This window comes from Hyperoodon ampullatus (assembly GCF_949752795.1).
Source record: "Hyperoodon ampullatus genome assembly, chromosome: 17".
Taxonomy (NCBI): domain Eukaryota; kingdom Metazoa; phylum Chordata; class Mammalia; order Artiodactyla; family Ziphiidae; genus Hyperoodon; species Hyperoodon ampullatus.
Window position 1 is genome coordinate 1,219,029 of NC_136930.1, and position 17,604 is coordinate 1,236,632.

Genomic DNA, 17,604 nt, shown 5'->3' on the forward strand with positions numbered 1-17,604 from the left:
CTTTTCCTCCATACTTTTCTGTAAGGTCTTTAACTTAATTTCAATAAGAGTCCATAGACTATACACAAATACTTATGTGTGTGCATTCATTCCTAAGGTAGATTAAATAATTGGGAAAATGCACATATTTATATTATAGAATTGATTATGGGTGAAATGATATGACAAAATTATTTTGAAAATTCTGAGGTGTCTAGTTTAGATGTGGTGAGCAGAGGGAACCTCAAACAAAAATGGGGCTCCATGTGCGCAGGACAAACTCACCACGCTCAGGTCACACGGGAGACCAGCTGGAGATGAGGTTGTAAGGGACAGCTCTGCAGTGAGAGGTCTCCTGAAGATCATACTCTGATGAAAAGTTTGAGTCTCATTTTATAGGCAGCAGAATTTTATGTGTTGTGTTTTTGTCAGATGAGGGCAGTGAGAATAATAATAAAAAAAAGGAACCAATTTTTTTTGATGGAAAATTGTCTACTTTTGGAGGAAAAGAATGATCTGTTCAGGCCAGTAATGACAATGTCCTTTCATCCTCCTGGTGATTCACCCAAGTTTGGTGCTGATTGGAATGATCTGGTAAAGAGGGAAGGAGGGAAGAACAGGAGATGAGAAGGAAAAGGAGAGGGCGAGACTGAGAAATGAGAGAGAGTTGATGCAGAGATAAAGGTAATATCCAAAAAAATAAAACCTGGAAAATGCCAGAAGAAGATTTAAGCACAAGAGAAGGAACTTGTGTGGAACAAGAGAAGGATAAATCCTTTCCTCTTATACCAGGAGGATAGAGAATTCAGGTCCAGGTACAGGTTGATTTGTAGAGTTGCCTCTGAGAAAAGAAAGGAGCCTGTCCTCCCATCTGATCAAGGGATAGGCAGTCCTTCTTAGTGGGGAGCCAGGTGGGGAGGTGGACGGGGTGGAGGGACGAGCGGGGACGGAAGGGGACAAAAAGCTTCTTTCAGAGCAAGAAAGAGTCACCACAGGAAATGCTTCCAGAATGGCAAAGACCCTCAGGAGTTCACCTCTACAGAAAAGCACTGAGAACACTGGCAAATTTAACTTTTCCAGAAATCTTGAGATTAACAAAAGGCATGAAACAATGCAAGGAGCATTTACTCAAGAAAATCACCCAATCTTGGTAAGAAAGCAAGCTTCATGTCCTCCTCACAGGTTCTATTCCCACTTACTGCACAACGAGAGATTAACAGTAACTAATCATAAAATAGGACAATCAGAATATACTGAATACAAGTTACGTGAATGTGGCCTCCGTCTTTCTCTCTCAAATTCTTATTGTACAAATGTAAAGGCTTTTCCATCTTAACTAAGCACATTGTGGTTGTAACTTTTGTAGTTCGAGATGTGACAGCAAAACTAACACAAATTTCTTTTTTCTTCTTTACAGTTTCACAGAGAGAAGGCTTGTTCTTACCGCAGAGCTTAGCCACCTCAGTGTATGCATTTTTTTTCTTTATTAAGTTGAGAACTTTGACCTTTTTACTGAAAGGAAGCACTTTACATCCTCTCTTTGGCATATCTGAATTGCAGCATCACTGTTCTTGCATTTGGAGGACATTATTAAGTAAAATAAAGGCCACTTGATCACAAGCATTGTGGTAACGTCAATTGGCTTCTAAGTGACCTGCAGAAGGGACACACAGGACAAAGGGATGATTCTTATCCCAGGTGGGTGGAGCTGATTTCACGAGATTTCATCAGCTACTCAGAACACTGTGCAATTTAAAACTTAGAAATTGTTTATTTCTGGAATTTTTTATTTAATATTTTCAGATGGCAGTTGACCATGGGTAACTGAAACCACAGAACGGGAAACTGCAGATAAGGGAGGATGGCTGTGTATGTCGATAAAACGGTTGTAGAAAGAAAGAAGGGAGGGAGGACAGAAAGAAAGCCATCAGTGAGGTATGTGGGAGGATTTCCAGCGTTAAATGCCTGTTTGATGCACTTTACCGTGAATTTAAAATAAAAGGAGTCACTATAACTATGTGCTTTTCCACAGTGTGTGTTCAAGGGTGCGTGTTCTTCTTGGGAGAAGGCCAACTGCTGGGCTCAGACACAATCTTTATTTTCATATATTTATTTTTTAGAATGAAGGTGAGGATGTGGATGATAATGAATGGCCGCTGAGGTTCGCATCTGAAGCACACAGGGGTGAGAGGTAAGATGCAATCAGTCATCCCGAAATATCTTAGAGGATAGTGCGGCTCAGGTAAAAGAAGATGAGATTTGAAAAATGTTCAGTCAATTTAAGTTCAGGTAGGTCATTGGTGATTAGCAAGAATTTTTTAAATTTACTATTATGAAGCGAAGCTGTCCACAAAATATTGGGTCACACTCTAAATTCCAAAATGACTTTTATTGGCTGAATCTCAAATCCATTCTTGCTCATTTGATAACTTGATAGTCAGGGGTTTACTTTGCTGCTGTGTTTACTTCCTTTCCTCCAGAGGTCAAGTGATAAGCTTCTTGCAGTAAGGTTAGGTTACTAGTTAAACTATTACCCTTATCAGCATTACTTTAAATGAAGTGTTCTTATTTCATCATGCTTATTTAACTGAAGTCTATGGCACAGGTTTTACAGTGTTAATATCTAGCACCAACTCAGATACTCTTCAAGGTTCTGTCTCATAAGGTGCTGTGCTCAGTGACTTGGTGATAACAGAAAATTCAGTTACTCTTTCTGTCTTCGTTTTTGACAAATGGAAAACAAAGAGTTTATCCTGAATAATCTCAGACCCTTTCCTGATGTGACTATGTGTGCGTTTATTTGTGTGTGTGTCTGTGTGTAGGTATCTGAAGATGGGAAGAGCTAAGAATATTGCACATTTCCCCAAGGGGAAATATTCATGTATCATTTCCTGTATTTTCATCCACATTTAGTGCAGTCAGAAGAGTCAAAGAAAGCACAAGGAAATAGATACTGAAACCCTGACAAGCCCAGAAATATTCAGGCTTCATTCTATAATGACGACTGTAAATGAATGAAACCTTCCTGATGGTTCCACCGTTGACACGACATAAAGAGTGTTCTGGGCCCATTATCTGGTTGAAACACTTGAACTGTTTTGAAATATGGGTTTATGATTCTTAACATTATTTATTTGATATGCATTGACATAAATTTATTTTTTCTCTCTCGACAATTTAAATTTCAGTGTTTCTGGGGAAAGGATCAGGTAATCACTGAAAGAACTTATTTCCCAGGCTCATAACAGCCCTTTAGCAGAGCACAGCAGCAAAGCCCACGCAAAGTGCTCATTTCCTGGGGGTCCCAAATGTGTTGTCCTATCATCCGCCTAATAAAGAAAATGTCCCTCGTTTGTGAAAAAGAAATATTTTCAGAAGGATGAGTATGCTTTAGAAGTCCAGTTTTTTTAACATTATAATCATGAATCAAAAAAGATGCTATAGAAAGAAACTGTTTTAGAAAATATGTCACGATCTTCCATTTCCCTTTCCCTGGCAATAACATCCTTTTGAATAGACATCACCCAGCCTTTGGACCGTCACCTCTACGACTCTGAAGTAAACGAAGTTAACATGCTAGAAAAGATAAACAGGAAGGAAGAGGGAACAGCGCCAGGGCTCAAGACAGGCGTGTCCACCGGGCGAGTCAGGAGAGTTTGCATTATCTGGTTACAGATCATCTGGGGGAACGGAGCCTGGCAGCAGGGGGCTCTCGCTGTGCTCTGAGCATCTGACAAGGCATCATTGGCAGAAAGTCTGCATTCCCAGCCCACTTACCCTGTTTCGGGGATGGCTGAGAACAGGGGTTCTCATTCTTGCCAAGAACACGTCTTCCAGCTGTTCTGTGGCATCAGAGTTTGAAGGAATTTTGTGCAACATGAAAGACAATTCTCATGATTTCGATTTTTAGTTCTCTTCAGCTTCTTTGCTACTCTTATGAACACTTGGAGTTATATCTCCAAGAGATAAACAAGGGAACTAGAAATCACCGGGAACTCTAGGGGAATTCTCAGTAACTCAAGTCATGTGGGAAATATTCTTCTGAGTCCTTTGTATAGTTTTGTTCTCAGATTGTTTGTATGTTAGGGAATATATGTAAATATAGTTCTTTATACTGTTTCCTCTATTCCAGGCCTGAAGGACAAAGAACACAATCAAACGGTCACTTTACCCCAGCCTCTCCCATGGTTCCTGGAATTCCAAATCCAAAGGCCCTTCTTTCGCTTTTCCACTTTCCTGGCTGTTACTCCTGTTTGACCTAACAGAGGCCTCATTCTCCAAATCCCTTTCTCCCTCTGAGTTTTCAGTGAAACAAAGTTAAGGTTATGGAAGATGAAGGATAGCCTTCAGGTCATGGCATCTGCTGGGCCCCGAAGAGGTAGTGGACTGGCTCCCAGGCTGGTCGCAGAGGACTCTGTGTTTCAGCCTTATAGTCCCCCTGCTCCAGAAGTGAGGACCAGAGCTCTATTGCCGTGGGTGGTGAGCCCAGTGTCTGCTGGGAAATTCAGTATCTAGGTGGTTATCCTGTTTCATCAAGAACACAGTGTGAGAAAGAGGTGAGATACGTTTCTTCTCCAGTCACATCTTTCTTATGCTTTTAGGGACTTTCCTTCCACAGGATATGGGCAGAGCTGTGACTTTGAATAAAGTTTTGAGCTGTTGTCACCTTTGATTAGCTATAGTTATTACCGCCTGGAGAAAAACGTATTACCGGTAAGAAATCAGGAATGCTGGAACTTGCCCTAAATTTCATCCACGGGAGAGGGAAACACTAGCTCCAGAGAATATATTTAAATAAACAGTGAGAGACAAAAATAGAGCTGCTCCATGACTTCACTGTGTGGGGTGTAGTTGTTTAGTACAGTGATTAGTAGTAGGTTTTTTTTGTTTGTTTTTTTTTTGCTTTGCAAATGCAATAAGAATATCATTACATCCACAGAACGAATTATTTACAAAGTTTGAAAGAAAACTGCTCAGTTCTACAAGGTAAGAAACAAAAACATTATAATTTTTTCCATTTTATTGAAAGCCCCCAAAACAGACGTTAGTTGATTACAATAGAGTATATTTTCCCTGAAATGAACTGGGTTGCATTTACCTATGTCACCAGTGGGCTTGCAGTAGCCCAGTCAGATTGGAAAATGAGAACATCATTGTCATTAAAGTGGAAGAGAGTGTTCTTCCTTTGAAGTGATAGTAATGATAAATGTTACCTTATTTTCCAATCTTTTTTTGGAACTTTAGAGGATTTTAGTAAAGCTGGCAACTTTTCAAAAAAGTAAAAGTGTTATGAAAATGGAATTTAATTCTTCAAAGCCCTTTCATCCCTTCACTGTAATGACCAAGTCCCGTAGCACACTTCATGGGGAAGGAAGGCTATTTACTGTTGTTTTTGTTGTGTTTTGTACCTTCAAAGTTATCCTGACAATATATTGGCGGTATTAAGACATGAATACAATAATTGACATATTAAAGAGACAAGAAAATAGAATAATTAGGTTTTAGGCAGCAAATAGTTTTGAGAAATGCAGATTACAATAGACCAATTTCCTGACTGTATGTAACTTTATATATATGTAACTTTATTTTTGAGATTTCTCTCTTCCTTCTCTGTTTGTCATCTCTAACTATTTAATATAATATCTAAATCTTAAAATAATACCTTCCATTTACCGGGCTCTTCCTGTGTGCCAGGATTAGGCACTAGTGTTGGTGATCTGGGCACTAATGTTCCAGGATTCGGGGAATCAGGTGACTTCCTGGCAGCCGATGACGACAGGCCTGGGGTGCGGACGGGCCTCTGACTACAGGACGTCCTCTTCTGCTCAGTCGTGGCCTCCTTTTCATGGTGACGCTTAAGAATTCTACGTCTTCCATGAAGTCGTTCCCTTTAGATGTTTAAAAATTCCTTTAAGAGTTAATACTTGGTCCACAGTATTTTAAGGTACATAGCGGCCCCGCAGGAAATTCAGCTGCTGTTACAGCTCAGGCGAGCAGAGCAAGTGTAGGCCCCTCGGAGACACCGTGCTGAGTGTCACGTAGCGGGGGAGGGGGAACAGGAGACGGAGGACACCTCAGGAGCTCCACTCAGCAAGCCTGGTGAGCAATGCAATCTGCACGTTTGTTTTAAGAAGTTCAGTTTCTCTTACAAGAGAAGGATTCCCTTCTCTCTCCCCCTGCTTCTCAGGTGGAAGTGGGGTCCTAGGGGAGCAGCGGTGGGGACGTGCCCTGAAGGTTCTGGACTCGGGAACGCCCCGAGTTCTCCTGATCTCCCTCCTTATCCGTCCCTTTCACCTTGATGCTGTCTGTCCTGCTGGCACCGTCGAGCTCAAAGCTCTTACCCGCCAGAGTCTGATTTTCCTCTGGCTTGGCGGTGGGCTGCGTGCACCTGGCTGACGAGCCTCCCCGGCTTCTGCAGCCACAGGGCCTGAGTTGTCGCCTGGTCCCCCATCCAAGCCCAGCGCCCAGTGACCCACCACCTCCCGAGCTCCAATGTCATGGGCTCCACAGGGCTGGTCCAAGCGGCATCCTCCCTTCGTGTGACTGAGCTGAGCTGCCTGTTCTACATCTTGAGCCCCCCCATTGTAGGTGTGGAAAAGGGGGGCTGAGGCAGGGGGTAGGGCCCCCGGGAGAATGCTTTTGCAGAGTTTTCACTGGGGATGAGCGAGTGAGAGCTTGTTGTGTGATGGGGAGCTACTGTGACAGTGACATTGTGACCTCGGGTTAAAGGTGAATGCCGAGCTTGTTGCCCTTTGCTGGATTTTCTCCTCTCTGGACCAGACGCTTACTTATCACTCTCTGTTTCAAGCAAGCTCAGGTCCTACATAAACCTTGCCCAAATGTTTTAACCTATTGTTTAAACTAATAACCGGAATCAGATGCGGTTTAACCTTTCTCAGATACTGCCTTTACACTGGAATCATTTGCCTTTGTGGTTTGTCGGAGACTGCAGGATAATGTTTTTTTTTTTTTTTTTTTTTTTTTGCAGTACGCGGGCCTCTCACTGTTGTGGCCTCTCCCGTTGCAGAGCACAGGCTCCGGACGCGCAGGCTCAGTGGCCATGGCTCACGGGCCCAGCCACCCTGCAGCATGTGGGATCTTCCTGGACCGGGGCACAAACCCGCGTCCCCTGCATCGGCAGGCAGACTCTCAACCACTGCGCCACCAGGGAAGCCCAGGATAATGTTTAATGATGATGTCTGTTTGGGCTACAGATACTTGTTGGCTCATCGTAAAGTTAACGAATTGAATGAACTAATGAATAGTGAATCGCAAATTTGCCTGGTTTTAATGGAATTTTATTTTTAAGTTAATTCCTAAAGAAGATTCTAACATGGTAAATTCGTTTAATGTCACCTCTGGTAACGGATAGCTTTGAAGATGCTTATTATTCAAAATAAATATTAACGAATTGCTAATGCCCTTTGTGGTCTCACTCTATTAAAATAAAATTAGTTGTCTACTGGTTTAACACAATGTTCTAAAGGTAATAAAATATTATACAAGAGGCAAAACTGTGAAGCTGCGTTCAATACCATGCAGAAGGTGTGTGTATTTTCAGCTTCCCGTCCAAGGTCGGAGGCTGTTGAGGTGAGACTCCAGCCAAACCTCAGTGTCAGACTGGAAAAAACCCATTGTTATTAAAGAATGAGACCAGTTAGATACATGAGTCCCACACTGAGCTCAGCTCTGTAGCTTATTTTGCTAATATATTCTTTTCAGGGCCAAAATGTAGCATCTGAGGAAATATCCATAGCAGTCCTGCTTGGATCATGTGTCCTATTTCACCAGGAAAAATTTTTCTCTCTGAGCTGAGTAGAGAAACCACACTAAACTATACTTGGCACAAATAAGGCTTACGCTCAATTACAATTCAAAAGAGTTTCACTTATCTTATATCTTGTGTAAAAATACCTCTTTATTGCCTCTCAGTTCCTCTATCAGAGGTTCTGCTTCATAATAGATAAACTCACTTTTCAGGGTTGAGATTTAACTGCTTGAAATTGGCACATAGTGAATCTGTGGGGCTGAGGTAATATTCCCTCTGGGTTTGGCCCGTTTTCTCCTCTTACACAAGTGATGAGGAAAGGAACAGGGACAGCCTGAGAGGCTAACAGTTAACCTTTTAAAATAAATTTTGAGAACTTTATGTAAAGCAAAACTCACATTTATTGCCTTACAGATTCTGCTGTGTATAAAACATAATGACTGATTCTCTCTACAAAATGACTGACATTCAGGCTCAGATTTTCCTGTAATCTTCTCATTACAGTGGCTCAGAAAGCCTTGACTTGTTCATTTAAAATATACTAAATTGATATAGATTTTAATATATTTATCAAGTGTAGTATTTTTTATAGTTAGCAATTTCCAAATTTCTTCTTAAGTGAAAAATGGCTTGTATTATTGTATTTTTCCCTTAGAGGGAAATCTGTCCTGGGCTCGCAGATGATTCGCCTAAAAACTAAGGCCCAGATGTGCACCGTTTACTCTTCATTTTCAGAGTGTAAATCCCCCCCACCACGCAGACTTCACGCTATCCTGTGACATCACTGATCTGAGAAGTGGAGAAGGGACGTGAACAACCAGCTTTCTCAAGGGTCTCGGAGCTGCTCGAGCCCATCACTTGCTGTAACTTAGTTGTCACGGGCAGGGGATGGCAGGCTTTCTAAATGGCAATGGAAAAAATTATAGAGATACGTGTAGGCATCTTGGGGAAATGGTAACCTTTACTAAGTCGATATATTATATCTGGATTACAAAGTAGGAAATGCTAATTCAGTTATTTGGTCATCAAATAATCTATGTTAAATTAATATTGTAGAGGAAAGTAATTAAAAACAACTTTAAGGAGAAGCTCTGCTCGCCTTTATTACTCACTAATGGAAAACATTAAGATCCCTTGGAATTAATAAATAAATCCTGAATAAAATACAGATTTATCTTGTAAAGCCCTTCTTTATTCTTTTTATATGGGAATTTGAGAATAAAATTACCAAGGGTGAGAAATGTGAATTGAAAGACATGAAAAAGGATATTGAATGCTGCAATTTAACACTGTTCAAATTCAAGGCATGGGAACACTGGTCATTATTATCCTCCTTACAAGTCAATCCCAAGAAATCTGTTAGTAGGCAGATTATTTCTAATAACTGTGTAGGGATTTTGGTCTTATTAGTGCTTAAGTCCTGGAATAGCTACCACCTGAACCATCAGAAGATATAGCTTTTTTATCATTAATGGGTAAAAACTGGGGACAAATGCCAATACTTATTTACTCATTGTTAATATGTATTAATTACAGAAATACTACCTGGCAGAAGCATAAGGAGAACCTCTAGTTTGGGGAACAGAGAAACTTAGACTGAAATGCCTATGATTTCATTTAACAAACGGACAACTCACCTGATAATTAATTGAGTTGTGTCCTCAACCGTAAACTGGAAATAGTGGTACCTTCTTTGCGAGGTTATTTTAGGGGTTGAAAAGAATGCTTGCACAGTCTTTGTACAGTGCTGGGATGAGACAGATATTCAGCAGATAGCAGCTCAGATAGTGTTACAGGTGGTGAGAGCTGGAATCAGGAAGCAGAAGCTTGGAAAGTATAGGAAAGGTGTTTATTGTCACAGAATTACAACCAACAAACATCAGCCTCAAGCACAAGTTTCTCAACTCCTACTCTGGTGTTTCTTTCAAGGACACCATTGGCATACAATAGTAATTTGTGAAAAACTTGAACTGTCGAAAAATGTGTTGATACTATAAATGGATCTGCTGAAACCAAAATAATCATTTCTCTTGGCTGTCGAGAGAGGTGTAATATCTCCACATTGTGTTTCACTGGTACAGATGCTAATTGATTAAAGTACAGAGAAGATCACTAGGTATAATATTGGCACTGTTTCCAGACATCTGAACAGAGTAACTGGCTTTGACACACCTGCTGAGAAGCGGTGGAAGGTAAGCAGGCAGGGCTCTGCGGCCACGTCAGGGGCGTGGGCTCAGATTCCCAGTCACGTGGTGGCTGCTGGGCTGCACTCTCCCCCCGAGGCTGGACCAGAAGGACCTGCTTCCAAGGTCACGGGGTGGCTGAGAGCATCTGTTTTATTGCAGCTACTTGACTGCAGGCTGGAGCCTTCTCAGAAAGGCAGCCAGAAACCACTCACCGACCGTTCTGCGTGGGACTCTCCAACCAAGGCAGAAAAGAAAGTCTTTTTGCTCAGACAGAAGATTATGTAACACAGCACAATCACGGAAGTGACGACCCAGGACCTTTACCATATTTTATTGGTTAAAAGCAAGTCCCAGTTTTGTCCACAAGCAGGGATGTGAACAGCCTTACACAAAAGTATGGATGTCCTTGCATGCACACAAGGGTATGAATCCAGGAGGTGGGCATGTGAACTTGAAGTTCACCTTCCAGTCTGTTGGCCACAAGTACTAATAGTAATTTGAGATTAAAATGATGTAAATATATGGAAACGTTGCTTGCTAACTCTTAGATAACATATTTGTGTGTCAGTAAATATTTGGTCACTTGAACAATTTTTAACCTTCCAGCCCAATAAGGCATTTGATCTTTGTTATGACTATAAATACAGAGAAGAGAAGTAGAAAATTTGGAAGGCTCAGAATATAGGCTTTCTTTGAAAAATGCACTGCAGAAAAGTCAGTACCTTGAACTTACTGGGGGGATTTCCACCTGACTTTAACAAAAAAAATTGGGTGGAAAAATCCCATACACCAATAAACCCGGAGGCTGAGGAGGGCCAGGTATCTGAGGCAGTGAGAGTGTGGAGAGGACCCCAAGGCAAAAGCCACAGCCTTGGATGCCCTAATCCAGTAGGTGACCTCGCAGCACTTCTGCCATATCATGTCCTTAGAAGTGAGTCACTGGGTCTAGTTTACACTCAGGTCGGGTGGTTGCTACAGGGCAGGGGTCCTGGAGACAGGACTGTGTGTGCATCTCAGACGCTGCCCGCCACAGGTGCTGGTGTCCTGGTAAAATAGCACATGCAGGAAGAGGGGATATAACATGCATTAGTGGTCACAATGTCCTAGGTGTCTTTCTTTATCATACTGGCTTTACCTGCACACGACTTTTGGAAACTGACCTTCAGAGACATTGTGGAAATTGGCTGAGGTCACAGAGCAGGGATGTGACCCGAGGGCTACATTCACCAGGTCCTCATTTCAGGCAGCATCCCCTTAATGACATGTGCTGGCCTGATTATGGCAATTCAGTGGGATACTAGAGCAGCTCAAAAACATACCAAGTTTTAAACCACTCAGGGTAAGAGATATCTTTACAATTCTGAGTTTTACCAGAGATTCTTACAAAAGAGCACAGCCCATACCTGGTGTTGAAATGAGTTAAATTCAGTGTTTTAACTGTTGTTCTGTGGCTTGGTGTTGGTGACACTTTCTCTGTGGCCCGTTTCTGACCTACATAAGTGGATAGGTAGCCAATCAGTCTTTCTCTCTCTATTTCTTCTTCTACACACACACACACACACACACACACACACACACGTCGTGACTATTCAGAAACCAGAACTAGAGGCATGTATCTGTCACCCCGACTACCCACATCCGTTCTACGTTAACCCTTCTTCTGCTTCCTTCTTTCCCGAGGCTGATACTAACCACTGATCCCTTTGGACTCCACACACCTTCCCAATCTACCCAGTCACTTATGAGCTCATAGCCATAATTTTTTTTTAATTTTAAATTTCATATTGGATCTCCCTTTCTTGTCCCTAAATGACATCCTGTGAATGTTCCATACATTTTCAGCCATCACATTCGACTGTTCAAAGTCCAATCCAGTTCAAAAACCAACCTCAAAAGTGGTTTAAATCTTATCGCTTTTCCACAAAGCCGCTGGGTGCTGTGTCGCAGACCTGAGGTGAGGGATGGAGGAGGCACAACTTTTCACTCCTCCCCCTTCATCTGTTCCACTCTCCCTGCCCTGTTCAACCAGTCAGGTTGCAGATGTAAGCAGTCATAGTAAATGTTTTAGGTTTGTAACGTTAATTAAAATTAAATTCCCCAAATCACAGCCCTGGAAAAAGGCAGCATTGAGTCAACTTCTGTGTCCTTCTTGTCCTTGAGTGACCGTTTGTCACCTTCCTTAAACCAGATGTATTCCCCCCTCATCCATAAGCGGGTAGCAAACATTCTGCTAATATTATTTCCCTAAATGCGTGCGATGAATCCTCTTCCATGCAAGAAAAAAGAAAAAGGAAAACTAGAAGGAGGTAAAGACTTCCAGCAGCACATTAACTTGCTTCGTACAGATTTTCATCCCAGAGAAAGGATGTTGAATATTTGTGGAAGGCAGGCTGATCCCCAAATATGCCTTATGTATAAACCCCTGAAACGTGTGGATCTAGAGGGATTAGCCTGGATGGGCCCAGTGTGATCACAAGAGACAGACCCCGAGCAGGAGAAGGGTCCCAGGACCATGACTGGCTGGACGCTGGAGGGGCCGCAAGGACAGTGCGGGAAGAAGCTGAGTTCTGCACCATCGGAGCCTGGAAGAGGACCCCAGCCTCAGATGAGAAAGGCAGTGCCCGCCCACACCTCAATTTCAGCCCTGAGAGACCCTGAGCAGAGAATCCAGCCACCCTGGGCTGGACTTCTGACCAGAAGTAAGGTGAGCTGATAAATGGGGATTGTTTTAAGACACTAAAAGTGTGGGAATTTGTTAGAAAACTAATACAATTTTTAAACTGATGCCTAAATATGTATTATACACAGACTGTGGGATGAGGCCGTGCCCCATGACATTGGTTACATATGGGATCAAATCGAACATTCCCAAGGCCCTGGGCAGTGGTCAGGGCCTGTGAATGAGCAGCCGTCATAAGCAGTTTTTAGCAGTTCTGCATCAGCTGGCTTATTCCATGGGGAGAATAACCCAATAAACATCCTTACTTGACATAATTGTATCTTATAATAAAGCAATAATCTCAGGCTTATTTCTCGATTTCTCCCTCTCCACTCCCGGCCCAACTAATATGTTATAAGCCCCCATAATGTCAAGTGTGTGTATGCTTCAAGATGTAATACACCATTCTATTCATTTCCACAGCCCTGAACTCCCTCAATGATAAAATTCTTGAAAGTTCAAGAGGTGTGTTTTTTACCTATATTTTATACTCAGGTTTGCATAGGTGACATGGATTCAATGTTTAAATCATTTTTAAAATTATCCATGTAATTAATGAATAATTGCACCTTGTATTTTATCAGCTATTAAAGTGTGTCCACCTCTTCTATAATCTCTCTCTATAAGTGCCTGTGTGTGTGTGTCTTTCAGTTCATAATTTTTGGAAACCAATTTTTTTCCCTAGGCTGATTGTCTTAAGTTATCTTTAAAAATAGAAATTTTGAGGTTTCAATTTCAGAAGTAATAAATCTATTTTATAATAATGGATCACATTAGAAAAGTATTCAATTTTTAGCATCAGGTAGTCTTATGAAGTTTTCTCTCTTGAGATTTGCACATTCAATGTGCAACAGATTTTCAGAGAATACTAAGTGAAATTGTTTAATTTTTGTTTCAAGGAAAGTAATTCTACAAGGACAAAAAAATAATTAAAATAACAAATAGATGTTTTAAATTTGTGCTATTTAAATAGATCTAACTCTAAGAAAAGAATTGGCTAGATGTATTTAGCATTAAAATATCTAAAATGCTTCCAGAATAATCAAATAATTGTCAGTCACTTATAAATATCTAGTAATCGCAGCTTTTCTACAGCTATGAAGTTGTAACCTAGATGCTGTTACAGATGCGTTCTGCCTGCCCGCGGGAAGCGCGTGGAGCAGATGTGGAGGATGCCTGAGGTACTGGAGCAAAAAGAATGTCTTCAAGTTCAGAGGAAGATTTTCCCCCTTGTGCAATCATTAAATCTGATAAAATTTAAGACTTTGCTTCTGGACCTTGATTTGGACAGATGCGGGGAAAGGCGTGTAGGAGACCCCATCAGAGGAAGTAATAGTGCAGAGCAGTTAGTGGGTGTCCGTCACCTTGCCGAGGGTGTGGTGGCCCACCTAACATGGACCACTGCTGACTTCTGGACCAGAGAACTGGCCACGTGGACAACTATTTAAATGCCCTAAAATTGTGATGTGTCACGATTGCAGGGAAAGATGCCAAAATATCTTTCCTATGAATATGTATGAATGTTACGGTAATTATGTGCTATCCAAAACTATGTCACACACCACGTGGCTGTGGCGGATGCATTCCTGTTACAAAGCCTTAGTCACTCTGTGTGTCCACGTGAGTTGGCCGTTCCTCGCACACAAAGTGGCACGTATCTCCCGTCCCCATTGATGTCTGAGTCCATCTTTGTCCCGGGGATGTTAGCAGACGTGGTAGGAGGGAAGGCTCGGTTCCCACTTGCCCTCAGCCTGGGAAGACCATGCGTCAGGCAGCCCCCTGTCCCCCTGAAGATGAATGAAGCCCTGCCCCGCCCTGGATCAGCCAACACCCAGCACATACCTTGCACAGCAAGAATAAACTACAGCTTTGGGGACAACTGAGATTTGGTTTGTTATGCAGAGTTATGACGACAGTGAATGATAAAATGTTTCCCAGAGTAATTAAACACATGTGTTTCTGAACATGGAAGGATTCCCAAGTTTTCTGTGCAAATGCAGATAACTCTGATTAGTTTGATTTTTAAAAAATGTTGATAAAGATTCTTTCCTTCTAATATTTCCATTGTGACAGTATTAAACCCACAGGAAGACTTCTTGGCAGTAACTAAAACCTCAGATGTATGTTTTCCTTTCTATATGCCATTCTGTTTTCCCCTTAGGTGAAGAAGTAAAAACAATTCTAGGGACAACTTGGGAAGAAAAATACAGGCACATACACAGTTGAGGTTTTCTGACAAGTTCTCCATTATGTTGGAAGCAAAATGCTCTATTTTACAGTCTTGTCACACAGCATAGCTACAAGCAGGCACTCTGGATTCTTCTACTAAAATAAACATTCAAGAAAAATAACTAGGAAAAGGCACATCTGAACCACCTAGCAAGACACCAGAAGGAGGCAACCATTAGCTGTCAATATTGACTAAAAGAGTCTGTTGGGCAGGCTGGAGAGATGTTTCGTTTTGTCTGTGATGTTTGTAAATCAGACTCTTGCAGGTGTTATGAACATATCTGCATGTTTTACTATTTCCATCTGTTCCGATTTCGTAAGTCAAATATTTCTCTTCCAAAGTGTTTCATCACTCTCATTTTATTTCCTCCCATGAATCAAAAATTACAAACCTAGTCAGATCAAACAAATCGAGTTGGCGAAATAGAAAATGCATAGAATCTTTCACTGTAAACAAGTCATTAACATTTCCGTGATTCCGCTGTTTATGCCTCAAAAACGTAAGAAATGAGAATGCCTGAGACCAGCATTTTAGGTAGAAGTCTGCATTAATGGTTGTTGCTAAGGGCAAAATGTGGAAACTCTAAAACAAAAATAAGAAATTGTTATGAATAAATAATAATTAACTACTTAAACATTAGTCACCACTGTTGCAACCACATAAGATAATGTTCTTCTTTCACTTAGTTTCCATTTCTGTACTTCCGTAAATGCACAGTATATTTAATTAGCTTAGGTATATATCCATTTAAAAATAAAACAGTTGAAAATGTGACTGAAGTGTCAAATATCTAGATAGATAGATAGATAGATAGATAAATAGATAGATAGATAGACAGCTTTGGCAATGAAATGATGCTGACATGACGGTCACTTAGTCATTTTTTCCCAATCTGTTTTTGCTGTTGTAGCTTATTTAATTTTCCCCTTTGCACATCTCCTAGTGCCAAATCTTTAATGAAAAGAATTGATTTAAATATTTCAGCTACTTTTCTATTTTAAGTGTTTATATTACATCATTTTTCATGGTGAAAATAGGATAACTTGTTTCTACACTGGTATATTTACAGCACATTATTTGGATTAGGTAGACTAAGATCAAAGGAATCCTCTGGAATTCATTAATTTTATATTTTATCTTTTTCAGGAAGATTCAAAGAGATAAAGATGGACTTTTCATAGGACTTTTTACTTATAAAAGGAGCTGGCTTATATCTCTTTAACATATGTTGTAGCTCAAAATTTAGGCAGACTTCTTAATGATGTAAAAATCTTGAAATATGATTAAAGTAGGAGAATATAATTTATAAACTGTTCATAACTTTTAAAAAACAGACTTTTTATAGCAGTTTTTTATCTTATCTATGAGCCCAACATATAGAGGTAAAATCTTGGTACCAACTATATCACTACCAAAATATTTTTATACAAGAAAATAATTTTCAAATCCCTGACTGCTGACTCACTATTTCAAGCACGTTCTTTAGAGAATAACTTTAGCACATGCGATAATACTTAGGTGTTTGGGCTTGCGTTTACTTTAAATATTTTCTGAAAACATACACATTCATATGCATCCCAATGCAGAGTGGAAATTTTATATTATCCAGGTGGCAGTTTGGGAGGCTACATAGGATAATTCAAGCTTAAAAATTCAAGAAATTTTGTACGTAGATATGGAAATTGGAGCCAATTTACATAAAGTCTATTCACTGAATACTTAGTGAATAATTATTATATTTGCCCTTTGATTACCTTGATTTAATCCTTATTGGTATGTATTCATTGAACCAAAGCAAAGTACTCTATTTATCACTCAGTTTATGAATAAGCTACTTCACATAACTTTCTACCACACATGTTATGTCCACATTCCATTTCCATGATGTTGAAACAGATTTTCTTTTTAGTACTCAGGACGCCAACATAGCAATAGAAAGGAGAAAAATAAAGAAGTGAATAGAAAACGTTTTTTCTTGACCTGTGGAAGGGAACTTAACCCTCTTTCTCATTAAAAAACAGTTGTATCAATAACAGTTGTTTAACATCAGTTTGCTCTGGGCTAGAAAACAAAAGAAGATCTGACTATTTCAGCAAAGAAAATGGGATGTTTTAAATGGGATGTTTTTATTTTGGGGTCTTTAATGTCTTAAAATGTCTTTCTCTCTCTATTCTCAACTATTAGATGCTGTTTGACAGGAATTTGGTAAGTATTTTGCCTAAATCATATCAATATAGAATGTGGTTATAATCTTTATTTATATGTAGAACGTTGTTTTTCCTGCACTTTTGTTTTTGCAATTGACAGTGAATAAGTAAATAAAATACATTACTTCCCAATGCATGTTACCATAAATTGAAACATGGTTTCATAAAATTCTAAGTAGTATTAATCTATAAGGCATACTCTTATATTTACTATCTTTTTTTAAAATTTACTTATTTTTTTTTTTATTTTTGGCTGCATTGGGTCTTTGTTGCTGTGTGCAGGCTTTCTCTAGTTGAGGCTAGCAGGGGCTTCTCTTTGTTGCAGTGCGCGGGCTTCTCATTGTGGTGGCTTGTCTTGTTGCGGGGAATGGGCTCTAGGAGCACGGGCTTCAGTAGTTGTGGCTCGCAGGCTCAGTAGTTGTGGCTCGCGGGCTCTAGAGCGCAGACTCAGTAGTTGTGGCGCACGGGCTTAGTTGCTCCACAGCATGTGGGATCTTCCTGGACCAGGGCTCGAA